We start from the raw sequence: 14,602 nt of genomic DNA on the forward strand, positions 1-14,602 counted from the left end.
AGAAGTGTCTATTCGTGTCTTTTGCCCATTTCTACACTGGATGATTTGTTTTCTGGGTGTTGAGTTTGATAAGTTCTTTACAGATTTTGGATGCTAACCCTTTATCTGATATGCCGTTTGCAAATATCTTCTCCCATTCTGTCGGTTGCCTTCCAGTGTTGCTGATTGTTTCCTCCGCTGTGCAGAAGCTTTTTATTTCGATGAGGTCCCAGTAGTTCACTTTTGCTTTTGTTTCCCTTGCGTCCAGAGACGTGTTGAGTAAGAAGTTGCTGTGGCCAAGATCAAAGAGGTGTTTGCCTGCTTTCTCCTCGAGGATTTTGATGGCTTCCTGTGTTATGTTTAGGTCTTTCATCCACTTTGAGTTTCTTTTTGTGTCTGGTGTAAGAAAGTGGTCCAGGTTCATTCTTCTGCATGTCGCCGTCCAGTTTTCCCGGCACCATTTGCTGAAGAGACTGTCTTTATTCCATTGGATATTCTTTCCTGGTTTGGCCATACATCTGTGGGCCCATTTCTGGGTTCTCTGTTCTGTTCCATTGATCTGAGTGTCTGTTTTTGTGCCAATACCATACTGTCTTGATGATTACGGCTTTGTAATACATCTTGAAGTCTGGGATTGTGATGCCTCCAGCTTTGGTTTTCTTTTTCAAGATTGTTTTGGCTCTTCAGGGTCTTTTCTGGTTCCATGCAAATTTTGGGATTGTTTGTTCTCACTCTGTGAAGAATGCTGGTGTTATTTTGATAGGGATTGCTCTCTTCATCTTTTAAAATATCACTATGGGGCGCCTGGGTGGCGCAGTCGGTTAAGCGTCCGACTTCAGCCAGGTCACGATCTCGCGGTCCGTGAGTTCGAGCCTCGCGTCGGGCTCTGGGCTGATGGCTCAGAGCCTGGAGCCTGTTTCCGGTTCTCTGTCTCCCTCTCTCTCTGCCCCTCCCCCGTTCATGCTCTGTCTCTCCCTGTCCCAAAAATAAATAAACGTTGAAAAAAAAAATTAAAAATAAATAAATAAATAAATAAAATAACATATCACTATGGATGCATGGATTTTTTTTCATTCTATAGCCTCCTATAATCCAATATCATCATTTGGGGGCAGGAAGAGGAACAGTCAAATTGGATTTGGCTGTGAGAGTTCCTTCAAACTGGCTCCAGTATCCTGTTCAATAATCCCATCGATCTTGGGGCAGTCCCCTACTTTGTGGCACAAGATGTTGTCCTCCGTCTGCCTCTGACCCGGAATTAACATCTCTCCATGGAGCCCTGGTTCCTTTAGGCGGGCAGTGGTACTTAGCAATCAAAGTCTATGCACAGCATGTGCTCTTACCTGCACTTTTGGGTTGCAATTTGAAACCAATCATTTCTAGGCCTCTTCCACCCACGCCTGGTATTACCCAGACATTATCAGAGCTAACAGCAATACGGCATGACTCCAGAGGCCCATTAACCCTTCTTCCCGAGAGAATTTCCATTTTGACACCTTTCAAAAGCTGAGGGGTGATCCAAGCCTTCACCTGGCTCACCAGAGATATTTATCTACACCACTTTAAGGAACTTGCCAGAACCCTGTGAAAATACGAAGTCATAAGACATTTTTGGGCCCAGCCAAGAAAGAGAGAGGAACATTACTAGAACGGCTTCCATTTCTGAAAAACCTGAGTTTAAATACTGATTTGCTCTCCTGCATCACTGTGTTACTGTGGGTATATCACATAATTTTTCTGAGCTTTGGTCTTGTTTTTTTGTTTTTTGTTTGTCCCTAAGAAAAATGTATTCAGTGTAACTTCTTCATAGCATTTTGTTGTCTTAGAGGGATAATAATGAAATAAGACACCATGCCTGAAAGTGCTAGAAAATTGTAAAGAGCTATGTAATCACTAAGTGGGAACAAGAGTGAGACATTTTGGGTAGGTAGAAGCAGCATAGATAGGGGCGCCTGGGTGGCGCAGTCGGTTAAGTGTCCGACTTCAGCCAGGTCACGATCTCGCGGTCCGGGAGTTCGAGCCCCACGTCAGGCTCTGGGCTGATGGCTCGGAGCCTGGAGCCTGTTTCCGATGCTGTGTCTCCCTCTCTCTCTGCCCCTCCCCCGTTCATGCTCTGTTTCTCTCTGTCCCAAAAATAAATAAAAAAACGTTGAAGAAAAAAAAAATTAAAAAAAAAAAAAAAAAGAAGCAGCATAGATAATTGAAGTTCAAGAAAAAACTCAGTCCCCAGCTCTTTAATTAAAGTCTCTAACTAAGGGACTGATTTGGACTTAGATTTTTCCTCCTCTCTTGACTTCCCTTTACAGGAGCTTCCAACTAAGGAGCAGAGAACAGGCCGTAAAGAAACTTCTAGGAGTGATCTGGAGGTTTCATTCATGCTCCTGCTGGACATTGGGCACGGAGAGCACCCATCCTTAAGCTTGGTGGGAGGACAACGATTAAAGTAGAGGTCAGGGCCTGAAAGCACAGAGTCATTGTCACTTAGAGACACGTGTTTCCCAAGCCATTCTTCCCACCGAACATTGGAGATTTGCTTAAATATCACCTCTCTTCCTGGTGCAGGCCAGCCCATTCGAGAAGGGTCATTTTCCCTTCTATGGCCTCTACCAGCTTCCTGTCACAGGTGCACCACTACCGGTGTGTGCCCCTTAGACCTTTCCACAAAATCTGCTTTAAGGAGACGGACTTCTGGTCTACTCACAGCACTCTCGGTAACAGAGAGCTGAACTAGGGATGAAGATCTGTCTACTCACCAAGGAAACTGAGGCAGGGGGAGGCAGATTTTGACCAGGGCTCTGAGCCAGGCCAGCCAGGGTAGGGCTGTGGAGTGGAAGAGAGAGTCTCTTGGCCTCAGTTCCAAAGTCAGAGAAGCGAGACAATGCAATTGCACATGTGCTATCAGGATGCCTCTCATCTCAGTTGGAATACAATTCAAGTCAGCTCGGCAGACATTTATTAAGCACCTACTGAGGGCACAGCTCTGGGTAAGACACATGGAGTTTTATGGAGCTTACATTCTACTCTGGAGGGAAGCATTAAGTATATGACATGCCTTTCGTTGTGCTTGCGCAATAATAAAGGGGGCACAGAGGACAAGGGGGTTGTAGATTTCCTCCACGCGGTATGGGCAAGGAAGGGAGGTGAGGTCGGGCAAGGCCTCTTAGAGGAGGTCAAGGAAGGAAGGGTTCCAGGCAGAGAGAACAGAATAAATTGAAGCAAGTAGCTTTTTCTAAAAGGACTGGGAAAGTATGAGTCGCTTACTCATTTCCTGCCCCTCTCCACAATCTATCTCCACCCCTTAACCCAGATCATGAGGTTGAAAAAGCTTCTTCTGAACCATGAAGTCCATTCAGCCTCAAAACTAACCGCTCTGAGGAATACTAGTACAGTTGGCTAAATAATGTCCCCCCCCACACCCCAAACAGATCTCAGGTCCCAATATCTGGGAAGTGTAAATGTTTCTTTATAAAGAAAATAGGGTTAGAGCAACTGCGTGGCTCGGTCATTAAGCATCCGACTTCGGCTCAGGTTATGATCTGATCTCATGGTTCGTGAATTCGAGTCCCGCATCGGTGACCTCTAGCCTTGCTTTGGGCGGGCTCGATCCCCACTTCACGTGAGCCCCACTTCTCTCTCTCTCTCTCTCTCTCTCCCTTTCTCTCTCTCTGCCCCTCACTCGTGTCCTCTCTCTCTCTCTCTCTCTCAAAAAAAAAAAATATATATATATATATATGGAAAATAGAGGTTTTGCAGATGTAATGAAATGAAGGGTTTTGAGAGAGAGAAACTACCCTGGATTATCTGGGTGGGCCCTACATGCAATCTCAAGGGTTCTTATCAGGAAGAGAGTTCAGCCAGCCACACGGGTAGAAGCTGATATGAAGACAGAGCGGAGAGAGATTGGAAGATGCTGCCTTAAAGAATGGAATGACGGGGCCACAAGCCAAGAACGCCAGCGCCACCGGAAGCTAGAAGAGGCAGGAAGGGGATTTTCCCCCTTGAGCCTCCAGAGGAAGCTCAGCCCTGCTGACAGCTTGATTTCAGCCGAGGGGCCTTAATTTAGGGCTCTGGACTCCAGGACTGAGAGAGAATAGACTTCTTGTTCTAAAACACCCAATTTGTGATCATGTGTCACAGCAGCCACAGGAAACTAACAATTAGATCCCCACCGAGATCAAGCGTCAATTTTGCCGAGTCTTTTGTAAGACTCAGAGGGAGGGGAGAGAAAGGACGACCTGGTGCTCGTTTTGTTATTTTTCCAGTGGTAGTCTGGCCACCCCCACCAGAGGGGGATCCAGCATCCCTCTGGGATATTAGACGACACTGGGGGTCTCCGCTCTAGAGAACCACGCGTGTGTGAAGACGGTCCTGTATTTTTGAAGATGACAAGGCTGGCTTGGTCATCTTCTCTTCTGGACTTTTCACACTACCCACAAGCTTTCAAGCAAACCTACATCACCACGCTCCTCCGTCACATGCCCTGTGGTCCCAACTAGCTGGGAGCCCATAATCCATTGAGGATCGTCTCCGCCATGAACGAACATTTAAGGGGCTCCCGTGAAAGGTAAAAGGTGATATAGTGATAGTGTGTGATCCCTCCTCTGAAGTCATGTAGAAATAATTTAAGTAGGCCAGAGCACTGATTATCAAGTGTACTCAAAACAGTAGAAAACGTGTTAAAATATTTCCGCAGATCACTTCCACGGAAGTGATTGCTTTTTCTTCTTTATTTCTTTGGCATGAACTGTATGATAAAAATACCTGATTGTATTGCTCCTATAATTTTTCTAAGAAGCATTTACATTTAAAAGAGAGAATGAAGAAGTAAAAGAAAAACAGAAGGCAGTATATTGTAAATTATCCATGAGATCTTACGGTTTAAAGAGTGCTCTGAGTGCTCTTAGCAGCTAGGGCTTGGGAAAACGTCAGGACCTCAGCTGAACCTTAAGGAATGAATGAAATGAATGAAACCTTCAATACTTTGAAATTTAGCTTTGATTTGTCCTTGTGTCTTAGCCTGTTCGGCTGCTATAACATAATACCACAGACTGGGTGGCTTATACATGACAGTAACTTATTTCTTACGGTTCTGGAGGCTGAAAGTCTGAGGTCAGAGTGCCCCCATGGTGTGGTAAGGGCCCTCTTTGGGGTTGCGGACTTCTCTCTGTGTCCTCACATGGTAGAAGGGGAGAGGGAGCTTTCTGGGGTTAATCCCATTCATGGAGGCTCCACCCTCTTGACCTAATCACCCCCAGAGGCCCCACTTCCTAATACCATCACGTTGGGGCTTAGGATTTCAACATACTAATTTGACGGGGGACAAACATTCAGACCATAGCAGCTTGGACTCTAAGTGGCTTTGGACTGCTAACCTAATCAGCAGACAATGATGGATTTCTCAATAGGGGGTCAACGCTGGGAAGACACCAGTTAGGGAAATCTCACCCGTGAAATTGTCTGGTTCTGCAGTCATGTACATTCTCTAACCCTGCACCAGTCTCTGAATCTCCTTCATCCCCCCAAAACCACGTACTTCTCCCATGCACAGCTTCAAATGGCCTTTGCATGCTCTCTCTATCTCTCTTTCAAAAATGAGTAGGTATAAAGAAGAAGAAGAAGAAGAAGAAGAAGAAGAAGAAGAAGAAGAAGTTAACTAAGTAAGGACTGGGGTAGTAGGAGGAGGGTGGGGCTGGGGAGAAAGAGACGAGAAGGAAGGATATTCCCCAGCAGCGAAAATACCACATACAAAGGCCATATGTCTCTCAATCATCCTGTGTGGGCATGGGCTGGGGATGCCTGTCTCCCTCTAAACGTGGAGTACCTTGAAGCCATCAGTCTCTTGGAACCCAATGTCTAGATAGAGTAGGTATCTAATTACCGTAGAAGGGAAGAAAGAAGGAGGAAGGAAGGATTTTGTCACTTACTGGTTAGTCACTTGACGACTTGGTGTAAAGGTTACTTCGATAGCAGATTTGCCATATACCCTTTTACTTACAAATCTTCACCAAACAGCCTGGACCCGTAGGTTCCATCAGTCACGGGGTTCATGGAGATACATGATCTATTGACTACAAATCTATTATCTCTCTAGTTTCAATTACGATTTTAATTGATATTAACCACTTAAGGGTAATTGTAGCAGATCCTAGAGCGAGATTCAGATGTCTGCCGGTTCCAACACTTAGCGGCTATGTGACCTTGGGCAAGTTACATGACCTCCCTGAGCCGTAATAGGGTGATCAATCAATTGCCCATATAGATAGATGTCTGTCTGTCAGTGTTGCTGACGGTCTGAAGTAATAATAGGTGAAAGTCTTAGCTTAAAGCAAGCACTCACCATGTTTGTTCTTTGTCCTCCGAGGATCATCATGAACAGAGTGTTGGAGGGCAGAGAGGCTGGGGAAGGAGCGTGAAAATTGTCAGAAGCGGGTAAGTCTCTGTATTTATTTATTTATTATTATTTTTTTTAATATATGAAATTTATTGTCAAATTGGTTTCCATACAACGCCCAGTGCTCATCCCAACAGGTGCCCTCCTCAATACCCATCACCCACTCCCCTCCCTCCCACCCCCATCAACCCTCAGTTTGTTCTCAGTTTTTAAGAGTCTCTTACGCTTTGGCTCTCTCCCACTCTGCAGGTAAGTCTCTTTAAACAGCGCTCGGCATGCGCCCTGGGCTTTCTGTATACCAACTCATTTCATTCTCAAGGCAAGCCCTTGAGGTTAGGTTCTGAGAGGTTACGACTCCGTCTCACTTCTTAACTGCATCTGTTCGGTAACTACTCATGCTCAGGGCCCGTGGGGAGGCCCTGAGGAAGCGCTTGCCAGGTAGTATTGGAAATACACCCACCACGGCCGACTTCCAGCTGCCAATGGTCTAACTCCCAAGGATTCGACAATGGGCTGTGCCCAGCTACCGGAGCTGGCCCTGTCACACCCCCTGCCTGTCTTCACTCTCCACACCACTGTGCTTTCACCTTCCTACCTTTCCTTATGTTCCTCTGAGCATGGTCCCCTGAGAGCCTCGGCATTTGCTGTGCCCTCTGCCTCCAACTCCCTCCGTCCACATCTTCGTTGGGCTGCCTCCTTCCTGTCATTGAGATCTGAGCTGTGAGGTCACCTTCACATAGGTGACCTTCCCTACCTACTTGGGCTAAAGTAGCTCCCCACTCAGTCACTCTTTAGCACATCTACTCATTTACTATCCCCCCTGCCCCCCGCCCCCTAGAATGTAGGCTCCTTGGGAACTAGGACTTTATCTTGTTTATTTCTGTGTCTTCAGCACATAGTAGATGTTCAGTGGATAATTGTTGAATGAATGAATTTGTTCAAGGCCACATGGCTAATAAGGAAGAAAGAAGTCAAACATAAACCCCATACTCTTGATCTCCCTAACAACATTACCTTATCCTCGAGTAGCTTGTAGAATATCTAGAATCCATAGTAATTGCACAGCTATAGGCAGCTACAATGCAAAAAGATCTCTCCTTTTTGTTTTTTGGGTTTTTTTAGCTTATTTATTTATTTTGAGAGAGAGAGAGAGCATGAGCAGGGGAGGGACAGAGAGAGGGGGAGAGAGAGAATCCCAAGCAGGCTCCGCACTGTCAGCGCAGACCGGATGTGGGGCTTGAACCCACGAACCAAGAGATCAGGACCTGAGCTGAAACCAAGAGTCGGATGCTTAACAGACTGAGCCACCCAGGCGCCCCTCAAAGAGATCTCTTATCTGCTGCCGGTGGGAAAAGAAGTTGGTGTAACTGATGCTAGCGGGCCAGGTTGCAGGACCTAAAGGGGGTCCCACAGGGCCAGCCAAGAGGGTCCCTGGCTGCCGGCAGGATAGAGATCAACACAAGCCAGCAGGAGGTGAAAGCAGAGTTTACTGATGGTGCAGAGAGAGTGCAGGTACAGACAGAGTGTCTGGGAGACTCAGAAAGGAAAGGAGGGACTCTCGTCTATGTCTGGAGTCTGGGGGTTTTATCGAGGACGGCAGTCTGGTGTACATGTCCTCTCGGGCATCCAGGGGCTGGATAGATCAAAGATGAGGGCCCAGGTGTCATTGCTTGAGCTGGGGCGGGGGGGGGGGGTCTCGGCATGGAGCTGTGCCGTGCAGGTGGTCTGGAGTACACATACGACAGGTCCTTCTCACCTGGTCCTTCCTCAGATGTTATCTCTTCTAGAGAAATCATTCACTCTTCGTCCCTCACACGGAGCACCTGCACTATGTGCAGTATGACACGTGTGCGGCGTGGGGTGGGGGTGCAGGTCCTAGCAAGATGAGACACAGGAAAAGGAGCAGAAAGCAGAGTTTTGTGGAGACCTTCAGTTTCCCTGTCTCCTACCTCCTCTGGGAAACATCCTGGCGGTACCTTCTAAGTTGAAGATGACCCAGCAATTCTTCTAGGGACATACCCAAGAGTAACCCCCCTACACATACAGCTGGAGGCATGTAAACGAGGTTCATAGTGGCTGAGTCATAAAAGCAAAGGCTCGTAAATAATCCAAACATGAGCGAACAGGAGAATGGACAATTATACAGCAGTCAAACCGATGAATTACCCGACATTCACCCGGGCAGCTGAGCCTTAGGCATATGCTACCGAACAAAAGACAGTGTGCTCCAAAAGATTTCAAATGGCGTTATACCTTTTTGTGATATTAAAACATCTAGGGGCGCCTGGGTGGCGCAGTTGGTTAAGCGTCCGACTTCAGCCAGGTCACGATCTTGCGGTCCGTGAGTTCGAGCCCCGCGTCAGGCTCTGGGCTGATGGCTCGGAGCCTGGAGCCTGTTTCCGATTCTTTGTCTCCCTCTCTCTCTGCCCCTCCCCCGTTCATGCTCTGTCTCTCTCTGTCCCAAAAATAAATAAAAACATTGAAAAAAAATTAAAAAAAAAAAATCTAAAACATTTTAAGTATATATTTCCAGGCACACGTATAGGTTCAATGAGGTTAAATGAGAAGGAAAACAAGGAAATGATGAAAAAACACAGGGTAAAGAGCCTGGGGCATGGGCTGGGGGGACGGGCTTGTTGGAAGAAGGAGTGGTCATCTGGTAAGACGGGGGTCATTATCAAGGTCCTAACTTGTGCTTTAGATGAAGGGTTTGTGGGTGATTATTAAACTATTAGAAATGAACTGATAGCCGTTTGCTGCCTCCAGGCGTGATGAGGAAACTGAGGCTCAGAAAGGTTGAGTGACTTGGCCAAGGTCAAACAGCTGGTAAGTGCTGGAGCCGGGACTCCAACCCCGGTCTGTCTGCTACCCGCAGGGAAGAGCTAATTCCCTGCTACCTTCTACTCCACCCCATCCCCAGATCGTATTGCAAACCAAATAAAAATCAAGGCCAAATCCATCTCAAAGCTGGATTCACCTGACCCGTAACCTCAGTCTAGGAGCCTCGGCCACTTTGCTTCCCTCGCTGTTCCCCCTTGCAACTGAGGCACCGTGGGTTTCTTGAGAGCAAGAAACTGAGAGCAAGTGGGACACGGACGGCGTGAATGACCACGGTGAGTCACCTGATGCTGGCGAGGTCGGTGAGGCGGGCCTGGAAGGCACGGAACCACCGGATGAGGACCAGTGGAGGCACTAGGAGACCAGGCGGCGTGGCCTCAGGGAAATGCCAGGCCAATCAAACCAACCAGCCCAGCTTACCCTGCACCCCCTGCAGCACCAGCTGACTGCCCCGGGGCCTGAAAGCTCATCCTCCTGAATCTGTTCGGCTGCTGCCAGGAACTGGTGGTCTCCTTGGCCCCTCCCGGGGAGGGGGGCATCAGTCCCCAGGCTTCAGCCTGAGCCCACGTTTCTGCCCAGTACTTCACTCCTCGGTTGCCAGGTACAGTCTCTTTCTCATTCTCTTTAATAAAGACAGAGGACTGAAAAAAATAAAAACGAACTGATAACAGAGACCAGCTAAATGGCTAAAATTGAGGCATCTGGACCATCGATTGCGATGAATCTAATTCTGCAGGTTGTGGGTTCGAGCCCCGCATCAGGCTCTGTGCTGACGGTTCAGAGCCTGGAGCCTGCTTCAGATTCTGTGTCTTTCTCCTCTGTCCCTCCCCTGCTCGCGCACACACTCTCTCTCTCTCAAATAAATAAATAATCCTGCAGACCTAAAAATTGATTAAATGCATTAAATGCAGAAACTACACGTCATGAGAATGGGCAGGTGGGTAGAACACAGGGGGAAAAAAACAGTTTTATTAAGGCCTCAACAACATTAAGCCCTCAGCATGTGGCACCTTGCTTGGTACTTTTTTCTTTCTTTCTTTCTTTCTTTCTTTCTTTCTTTCTTTCTTTCTTTCTATTTTTTTTAAACGTTTATTTATTTTTGACACAGAGAGAGACAGAGCATGAACAGGGGAGGGGCAGAGAGAGAGGGAGACACAGAATCTGAAACAGGCTCCAGGCTCTGAGCTGTCAGCACAGAGCCCGACGCGGGGCTCGAACCCACGAACCGCGAGATCGTGACCTGAGCCGAAGTCGGACGCTTAACCGACCAAGCCACCCAGGCGCCCCTCTTTTTTTTTTTTTTTTTTTTTTTAAAGATTTTACTTTTAAGCGATCTCCACACCCAGTGCAGGGCTCAAACCCACAAACCTGAGACCAAGAGTCGCATGCCCCACCCACTGAGCCAGCCAGCCAGGCACCCCGGTCCTTTCATCCTCTGGATTCACTTAATTGTCACAAAAACCCTATGAGGGAAGTGCTGCTGTTTCCATCCTAAAGATGAGGAAAGGGAAGTAAATTAATTTTCCTACTTTTCCAAGCCTATAACCCTATCCTCAAATGGGACTTGTCCTAAGGTGTAACTAACCCCCTTCTAGGGTGGTTTGGGGACAGATGGGGCAGGCGGGGTGGGGGTGGGGGGCGGGGGGGTGGCAGGAAGTGGAACTTTTAATATTTTCATTCCCAGAATGAAGATGTAAGAAATCTTGCTGGCCAGGGTGTGACCCTACCTACGGCTTGCTTGGCATAACAAAATTTTCCCTACGTGTATAGGTCACAAGTCATGTAGGTTTATATTGTACTATTAAAAGAACAAAATTCAACTGAGTAAATGTGAAGATCGAATCGGCTTTATTTAACAATTTAGGAACCAGGCAGGATGCCATCTGGCAAGGAGAGAGGAGCACCCAGGAGCTGTGCAAAATGGAAGGATTTTATAGGGAGAACCGGGATGGGACCCGGGGGTTAATTAGCAAAAGAAAAGAAAAGAAAATTCAAGGCCAGGTCATCTTCCCTTAGGGGGAAGGCAGCGGTCTTAGGCGGATCACCTCACTAGTGCTGATCAGCACATTCCCGGACTGATTGCTTTAAAATTCCACTCTTGAGAGACACTGAAATTGCTATTGGGTTAGATATTAAATCTTGGTGGGGTTCGGCAAAAGTGACTCCATTTGAGGCCTGTTGTTTCTACTTAACAGTACGCTAGGGGCTCTGGGTTAAGCCTCTGACTCTGGATTTCGGCTCAGGTCTGTGGGATCTCATGGTCTGTGGGATCAAGCCCGGCGTCCGGCTCCGCACTGACAGTGTGGAGCCTGTTTGGGATTCTCTCTCTCCCTCTCTCTGCCCCTCTCCCATGAGCTTTCTCGCTCTCTCTCTCTTTCTCTCAAAATAAATCAATAAACATAAAAATATATATTATGCATGAGCTGGAAAAATATATCTAAAGCCATGTACACAGTCCCACAAAGATTCATGAAAATGTCTTTTATAGACTTTTATTGATTGATTGATTTTTTAAAATGTTTTTATTTATTTCTGAGACAGAGAGAGACAGAGCATGAGCAGGGGAGGGGCAGAGAGAGGGGGAGACACAGAATCCAAAGCAGGCTTCAGGCTCTGAGCTGTCAGCACAGAGCCCGATGCGGGGCTCAAACTCACAGACTGTGAGATCATGACCTGAGCCGAAGCCGGACGCTCAACCGACTGAGCCACCCAGGCACCCCTCTTTTATAGACTTTTAAAGCAAACTTACATTTTTACAAACAAATACTCAAAAATTTTATCTTGCAACCTAAGCTCACTGAATTTTTTATTGGTAAACACTACTTTTCCAAGTATCTTGGTCCATGACTATTGTTTCCACTCTCTTATTTATTTTTGTAAAATGTTATTTTTAAGTACCCCGTACCCCCGACATGGGGCTTGAACCCACAACTCTGAGATCCCAGTGGCATGTTCTACCAACTCAGCCAGTCAAGTGCCTCCCCACTCTTTTAAATCAAGGGGAAGCTGGGTTTTGGGGGTTTGGTTTTTGTTTTTTTGTTTTGTTTTGTTTTGGTTTTTTTTTGGCCTCTTACCTAGGTTTTTATAGCTATTTAGTTTTATTCTATTTCTTAGAAATAAGATTTCCCCTTTTGCTGCTTTTACAAAAAGGAAGTTGTACAAGAAGAGGGAAAGCCTTTTTTCACAAACCCTGGGGCAGTGACATTTGGGATGAGGCCTTTGCAAGGAGGAAACACCGACCATGGAGTGTCTCCTAGGAGGATTCCAGAAGGGCACACTGGCAGCTTTGTTCAGAAGTGGGCAAAAAAAAAAAAAAAGAAATTAGACTCCCCCCTCTCTCTTTCTTCCTTTTGCAGTGGAGGGAGGGATCTTAATTTTTCCAATGTGTAAGAAAATGTTTTCGTCGGTGGGCATGATGTTCCAAATTGTGTTTCTGCCTTAGTTTTTCCTACTGTGTGTATGTATGGCTTTGAAGATTAAACAACCCAGCAGGAATTGTAGAAATACTACCACAGACTTTGTATGTGCCTGAACTAAGTCCTAAGGACAAATATAATACTGTGAAATAGTCGCCAATCTCTAAGTCTTTACATCTGTTATTGTGCCTCAGGACAGGGTAGGACCGACAGGACCTATTTATTTATTTATTTATTTAGAAGCACAGTAGGGCAGGGGCAGGGAGAGAGGGAGAGAGAGAATCCCAAGCAGGCTCCACACGGTCAGCACAGAGCCCAACGTGGGGCTTGAACTCACGAAACTGTGAGATCATGACCTGCACCAAGATCAAGAGTCGGACGCCTTAACCTACTGAGCCACCCAGGCGCCCCGTGACATGACTTTTTTAATTTTAGTTTTTCTTTTCTTTCATGGAGGTGTAATCAACACACAACGCAGTGTAAATTTAAGGTAAAGAACATATTGGTTTGATACATTTATAATGCAATGTGATTCACGTGGTAGCATTCTGTCCCGTCACATAATTAGCATTTCTTCTAGTGGGAAAGTCTGTTTCTCTAACATGCTACTTGTGTGGAACATTCTCCCTGCCCACCCCTCACGGGTGGGTCCCTTCCCAGTAACCTCCTCCCCTTGTAACAATTCCACTCCATGCCTCTGTACTTTGCCTTTTACGGGGAAGTTATGGTCTCTCTGAACTAGACTGGGCATTAAATATCAGCTAGTTTAGTGGGTTTCAGGATGTTTTTTGATCCTCTCCACGATCTTCCCACAGAAAACCTTACATGAAACGCCCGTGATCCAAAGCCGACAAAGTGTACCCACTCTGAGAAGAGGATGTCATGCTTCAGCCACACAACCCCAACAACCCCTGTCCCTAAAGGGTCCCTGAGGGTCCCTGGGCAAAGTCCAAGGGATCCCCAACCTAAGCCAACACGCTCATTTGGCAGGTGAGGAAGCTGAAACCCCGAGATGGGCAGAGAACGTATCAAAGTCACAGCCAACACCTCGGCATCCTGATTCCCAGCTCTGGAGCCCTCCCGTCCTCTCCTTTCTTTCCTTATCACACAGTTTCAAAGTCTTCTGGCCAAGAGGAGTCCCCTTGAAGTCTGGGGGCTAAAATCATTCCCAGTGATTCAAAAACTGCCTTCAGTTGCCAAAGCAACATTTCTAACCCTCGGGACTGGAAACAGTCTGCAGTCACTTGACCGTTCCTCAAGGACAGAGAGAAGAAGAAAAAGACATAAGACGGGCTTCTGAACTTGGGAGTACAGTTAATATAATGATATGGACACATATAAAGCTTCCCCTAGCTTTTCAAAGTTAACACAATCGAAACACGATGCACCCTCATTGCCAGCCCTCTGTCCTGTGCAGACAAATGACATCAGTCCTAAATATAAGGAGCGCTGGAACCGTGCTGAAGAAGGGCGAGGAAACGAGTCTGGGATTTCTGTCAAAGTGCTCCAGACAAAACAGTTCCCATCTAAGGAGTCTGGTTTTCCACAGTGATTTTTCCAGGCTACCTACAACTATGTTTATACCCAACATTTCCTCGCACAGTCTGCCTACAGGCAGGGAGCAAGACAATTCAATTTTGCTGGAGAAACAGAGACCCAGCAATTTTGTGCCAGGGGGCATTGGACGAGTCAGAAAGGTAATGAGGTTATTTCAATGGTTGACGTCTCTTCATCGTCATAACGATGGCAGTAAGGGGTCGTTTGGACGAGTTTTAAGAGTTCAAATCCTGGCTCTACCATTTATTGGCCATGTGACCTTGGACAAGATACTTGACCTCTGTCTGCTTCCACATCTTCATGTGTAAAGTGGCCAGTGATAATATGGCAGTTCCTATTTCAATGTCTTGTCAAGGGATTAAATGAGTAAGTTATATATGTAAGAAACGAAGAAGAACACTGGCAGATAGTAAGTTCTCAA

Source organism: Herpailurus yagouaroundi, unplaced genomic scaffold (assembly GCF_014898765.1).
Source record: "Herpailurus yagouaroundi ecotype Mexico unplaced genomic scaffold, PumYag 161, whole genome shotgun sequence".
NCBI classification, from domain to species: domain Eukaryota; kingdom Metazoa; phylum Chordata; class Mammalia; order Carnivora; family Felidae; genus Herpailurus; species Herpailurus yagouaroundi.